Below are 6,000 nucleotides of genomic sequence, written 5' to 3'. Positions count from 1 at the left end.
GATCCTAACTGACCTAAGACAGTGAATGTTTTCTAGGATTAAATGTCAGCAATTGTGAAAAACTGAGTTTAAATGTATTTGGCTAAGGTGTATGTAAACTTCTGACTTCAACTGTAAATATGAAACATTATCTCTATTTCAAATGCTGGATTTGGAATAGATGTGCAAAATGAAATTCAAATGGTACATTAGAAACATAGAAAATTTACAGCACAATACAGGCCCTTCGGCCCACAAAATTGTGCTGAACATGTCCCTACCTTAGAAATTACTAGGCTTACCGAGAGTCCTCTATTTTTCTAAGCGCTATGTACCTATCCAAAAGTCTCTTAAAAGACCCTATTGTATCCGCCTCTACCACCATTGCTGGCAGCCCATTCCATGCACTCACCACTCTCTGAGTAAAGAACTTACTCTGTACCTACTCCCCAGCACTTTAAACCTGGGTCCTCTTGTGGCAACCATTTCAGCCCCGGGAAAAAGGCTCTGACAATCCACATGATCAATGCCACTCATCACCTTATACACCTCTATCAGGTCACCTCTCATCCTTCCTCGCTCCAAGGAGAAAAGGCCAGGTTCTCTCAACCGATTCTCATAAGGCATGCCCCCCCAATCCAGGCAACATCCTTGTAAATCTCCTCTGCACCCTTTCTACGGCTTCCACATCCTTCCCGTAGTGAGGTGACCGGAACTGAGCACAGTACTCCAAGTGGGGTCTGACCAGGGTCCTATAGAGCTGCAACATCACCTCCCGGTTCCTAAATTCAATTCCACGATTGATGAAGGCCAATACGTACACCGTATGCCTTCTTAACCACACAGTCAACCTGCGCAGCTGCTTTGAGCGTCCAATGGACTCGGACCCCAAGATCCCGAAGCTGAAACAGAAGAGTTGAAAAATAGTTCTACGCAAGTATTCAGCGCCTTCCAGAAAACCACATTTTATCTCTAAAGCTTTAACCAACCAATTTGCCTCAACTTTACACAGCAATCGAGCCCCACCTCGTGGCTCACGTCAGCACAACTGTACCGGGGAACTGTAGTTACTTCGTTCGTCTAGTTTAAACCCGGGATTGACACGGAAACTACAAGTCCCACAATGCATTCTAACCCGCTTCCCCTACGAGCATGCGTCGTGCTCCGGAGTTGAGTGTGCTTTCTCCTTCCCCCACGCAGCGGCTGGGAGGCGCCTGGTAGCGACTGTCGCCATAGTGCGATCCGCCGGAGTCGGGGCACTGGGTAAGCATTTTCTTCAGTAGCTCGTTAACCTGTTCATAGTTGAGCCTTGACTCACCGAGGTGTGTATGCGGGTTGGGGCGGCCGCTGTATTGGCCGTGTTCTGCGCGCCATACATTTCGACGAGGTTGGCCGACCTGGCCCTTAGTTTGAGGGGTCGGGCCTGGTTTGGGTAAGTGGAGGTATGGGGAGGGGGGAGGTAATATTTAGGCTGAGTGATGGCGCCTTTGGGCTCGGCGGCGAGCGGGTTCCCTGTACGAAGTTCGATTTTCTCCGGTTCTCGTCGGTAAGGCCAGGCGGCCTGTGTCCGGGTGGTGGAAGCGGTAATGTGCCATGCGCCTTCAGCCGTCGCTCGACTGGCGGTCATGACGCTGCGCTTTTAAATGTTAACTTCCAACTATTTTAAAAATAAACGGGCGACTGCGAGTGAGCAGGCGCACAAACACACGAATGGGTTCACTTTCCTGCCGAAAGCTTGGGGCGTTAAGCTCTCACTGAACTCACCCGTCCCCCGTCAACCTGCACCATCTTTTTCCGTTTTGTCTGTGCGGGAGTCGGTTTCGTTTTCCTCGTGTGTGCGGTTTCGGGGAGTTAGTAAAAGTTGGCGTTGTGCTCGAGTGGGTTACCGAGGGGGGACGGCACTTGGCGCCCCTGTGTTTAAAGCATGGAGGAATTCAAAGATGATTTAACGCAGATCCATTCCTTGGCAGCCATCTGCTTTACAGTTCTGATTTTCTGTTGAGACTCTATCCCCGTCACAGCAAAGGCGACGAGTCATTCATTCTACGGCGGCCGCCAATTGACTTCAACCCCCAAGATAACCTATCTGCTTTTGATATTCTCTTCTTGGTTCCATCTCGGTGTTTTTGAGATTTCTGTATTTGTACCGTTCTCTTGTTCTTATTCACGAATTTGATGTCACTCAGTGTAAAATAGATTAGTGCAGTTTGAAAGCTGCCTGCTACGTCTAAGGTAACGTGTATGGAACCCTCCGTGCCGACATGCATCACCAATTCGCGCTCTATGATCGGTGGTTGCCGCTTAAGGTTTCTTATTCCGAAGGGAGCTTTTACGAATTAAAAAAAAGTTGGGATGTGTGACTCAATGGAAAGAGGGCTCTACTTATAGTTTTATAACTCTGCTGTTTTTGATCCTACTGCAATACTGTAAGTATTTAATCGTTAGTTTAGTAACACCTTCACGATCCCTGATCTGACCCATTGAATTTTACTTGAATTTTATACTTTAAACTTGAATAGTTGCCGTTGCACTTCGTTTGTTTTGGAGTCTTAAAAAGTCGTAGTTTGTGTTACTTTCTCGAAAAATTAACAAGATTTTTAACATAGAAAGAGCTGAAAAATTAAGTGGTCCGAAAGGATTTGTCTGACTGTTGCTAAAAAGTTGCTGTGGATAGAACACAGAATGATACAGCACAGTACAGGCCCCTTGTCCCATGACATTTTTGCTAACCTTTTAACCTACTCAATCAATCTAACTCTTCCCTCCTACCCTTCATTTTTCTATCATCCATGTGTCTATCTAAGAGATTATTTGATGTTACTAATGCCCCTGCCTCTACCGCCACTCTGTGTATAAGGAAAACCTTACCTTTGACATTCCCCCCCCCCCCAATATTTTAATCCAATCACAAATTGTGCCTCCTTGTGTTATCTGTTTCCATCTTAGGCAAAACTTTGGATATCTACTTGCGCTATTCCTCTTATTATCTTGTACACTTATATCAAGTCATCCCTCATCCTCCTTCACTTCAAAGAGAAAAGCCCCAGTTAGCTCAACCTATCTTAATAAGGCAAGCTCTAATCCAGCCAGCATCTTGGTAAATCTCCTCTGTACTCTTTAGAGCAGTGTTTCCCAACCTTTTTTTTTAGCTCAATGCACCTTCATACTTGCCAGTGCCCCTATAGTGTAAAAACATGTCGAATATGCTTGCATGAGAAAAATGATTCTGCTTTAAAGTTTTGTGTCTTTAGACCTATTTTACACAGTACCTGTGCACTGTACAGCGGTTTTGATATGAATGTGATCCTTGTACTTGATAGTTTTTAGCAAGAGTTGAAATATCTGGTTCAAGTTGTGATAGCAAAAACTTAAGTCCCCACGCGTAACAATGTCCAAGTGGTTTCTGTTTTTTTGTGTGAGTATGTGGTCCACTACACTGAAGCCTTTTTCAACAAGGTAGGAGAATGGAAATGCAATGAAGAACAGTTTGTCTCCTCAAAGATGAGGAAACTTCGTATGACAGTGTAGCCACATACCACATATACAGGCCAACATTTTTGAAAAGCATTTTGCTTCTTCATCATTCTGAATTTTGATAATTTCTTCTTGCAAGCTCTCTTCCTGTTCTTCCACCATGCAAAGAAATGGGTTAATTACCCAGTAATAATTTCCAGATTATTCAAATCCTTGAATCGATTCTGAAAATCCTCTTTCAGTACTGCAGGTGTAAGCAGTACTTTTGCAATCACCGTCTGTGATGCCAGGAAGCTGTGAGAACATTCTTCTCCCGATGTTTCGCTTATATATTTCCAATATCCAATAAAAGTGGTCACTGTACTTTTTGCCTGGATTAAATTGAAATTTAGAATCTTCATTTGATCATACAGATTGACAAGTAATGCCACATCTACACATAGAAGTTCAATCTTGTTTCCCAAGCACTATAACTTAAAGCAAAAATTCAATCACAGTATCAGAAAGATGGAAGAAATGTTTAAGCAGCAGCCATTGACAGCCAGTGCACTACAGTGTGAAGAAGCAAGCTTTCAGACTCTTCATCGATATCTTGATATAACTGGTGAAATATTCAGCTATTTAATGGAGGAGCTTTAATTTTGTTGATGGGAGATATTACAGGAGTCAAGCTTGGGGGGAAAAAGGTCATTGCTGAGGTTTTCAGCTGTGAGATGTTGATGATGAATTACACAATGGATTGCAAACAGACTTGGAATTTTTTTTCATAAATGCCACTAAACCAGCATGGTGCTCCATCTGTTGCACAAGAAATCATGTTCCTATCAGAATACTTTTATCCTCAATATACATTTTGATCTTGTCATAGATTGATTCTCCATTGATGTGTTTTTTTCTTTTTACAAGCGAACCTCTTCATAAGCCTTTCCATTTTTGATAAACTATACATATGCCATTAGCAATGCCTTGTTGTCTCGCACGGTTGACTCATCCAATTGCATCACAAATTCTGTTTTTTTGTAGTTCTGTGCATAGATTATAGTCAATGTCTTCATTCATTTTGTCAATACGACAAGCTACAGAGTTATTACTCGGAGGAATTGATTTCAAAATACTGGTATCCATTTTGAGAACAGTGGTGAACACTTCTGATACAGCAGGCATTATTAATTTTCCACCAATTGCATGAGATTTTCCACACTGCTATAATTTTGGAAATGTTATAGGAGGTATGAGAAGGTCATCTTTAGCTTTCTTGGCAAATGACTTGAGTGTGCAGTGCTTTTCAAATGTTCTTTCATCTTCTGAAACTGAGTAATACCACAAGTAGCCTTTTCAAAGTGTCTTTTACGTAAGTTTTCCCTGCAATCTTGATGGTTTCATTCCTTCATTGGACAATGCAGATAAGACACATGGAGCATCGCTGATCTGATGGGAACAGAATAAAACCATGCTCCAAGTATGTAACATTGTCTTGACGTACTTTCTGTGGTTTCTGTTTCTTAGCAGAATTAGAATTCAAGGCTTCTCCACCTTCAGACTCATGGAGATCACGCCGTACATATTCATCCATCATTAACGGGGCTAAATTAAAAATTAACATAAACTGGGAATGCCTATCAGATGTTGGCAATGGCAGCAAGTTGACACGGTTGGTCAGGCCAGGATGTCGCTTACTGTCCCCCCACCCCCAAGAATCTTGAATGCCCCCCCCGACAACTTTTATTTGCCCAACACCCCCCCCCCCCAGGACACACAACTGCCCCCTTGGGAATCATTGTTCTGAAGCTTTCATAACCTTCCGGCAATGAAGTGGCCAGAACTGAACACAATATTGCAGGAGTGGTCTAACCAAGGCTTTACAGAGCTGCAGCACCTTGTGGTTCTTGAAATAATTTACACAACTAATGAAAACCAATGCACCAGCTACCTTCTTAACAATCCTATTAACTTGTGCAGAAATTTTGAGGGATCTATGGATGTGGGATTGCCGTTCTTCCACACTGCTAAGAATCTGCCATTATCCTGTATTTCAGTGGTCCCCAACCACCGGGCCTCAAAGAATGTGCTATTGGGCAGCGAGGAAACGATGTGAGTCAGCTGCACCTTTCTTCATTCCCTGTCACGCACTGTTGAACTTGAACATAGGGTTGCCAACTGTCCCGTATTTCCCGGGACATCCCGTATATCGAGCTAAATTGGTTTGTCCCATACGGGACCGCCTTTGTTCCGTATTCCGCCCCCCCGCTAAGGTAGAGCGTTCCTATGAAACCTTTCGTGCCGAAATGGCGTAAAGCAAAGAAGCAATTACCATTAATTTATATGGGGAAAAATTTTGAGCGTTCCCAGACCCAAAAAATAATCTACCAAATCATCCCAAATAACACATAAAATCTAAAATAACATTAACATATAGTAAAAGCAGGAATGATATGATAAATACACTGCCTATATAAAGTAGAAATAATCTATGTACAGTGTAGTCGGGAAGATTAAGTCAAAACCAATTTGTGGAAAAAAGAAATAGGCATGTACGTGCATGCACAC

At 42.9% G+C, this 6,000-nt stretch overlaps 1 protein-coding gene across 1 annotated transcript in view; it reads left to right on the top strand.

Annotated features, from left to right (window-relative positions):
- The first annotated feature begins 1,125 nt into the window (after positions 1-1,125).
- nutf2 (nuclear transport factor 2) overlaps positions 1,126-6,000 on the top strand; it is a 63,437-nt gene continuing 58,562 nt past the window's right edge. Inside the window, exon 1 of the mRNA XM_063066788.1 lies at positions 1,126-1,242. The gene's annotated coding sequence lies outside the window, so the exon portion shown is untranslated. The remainder of the gene's footprint in view (positions 1,243-6,000) is intronic.

Source organism: Mobula hypostoma, chromosome 14 (assembly GCF_963921235.1).
Source record: "Mobula hypostoma chromosome 14, sMobHyp1.1, whole genome shotgun sequence".
Classification (NCBI taxonomy): Eukaryota; Metazoa; Chordata; class Chondrichthyes; order Myliobatiformes; family Myliobatidae; genus Mobula; species Mobula hypostoma.
The sequence above is the reverse complement of the archived record's forward strand: the minus strand, read 5'-3'. Positions and strand labels throughout refer to the sequence as shown.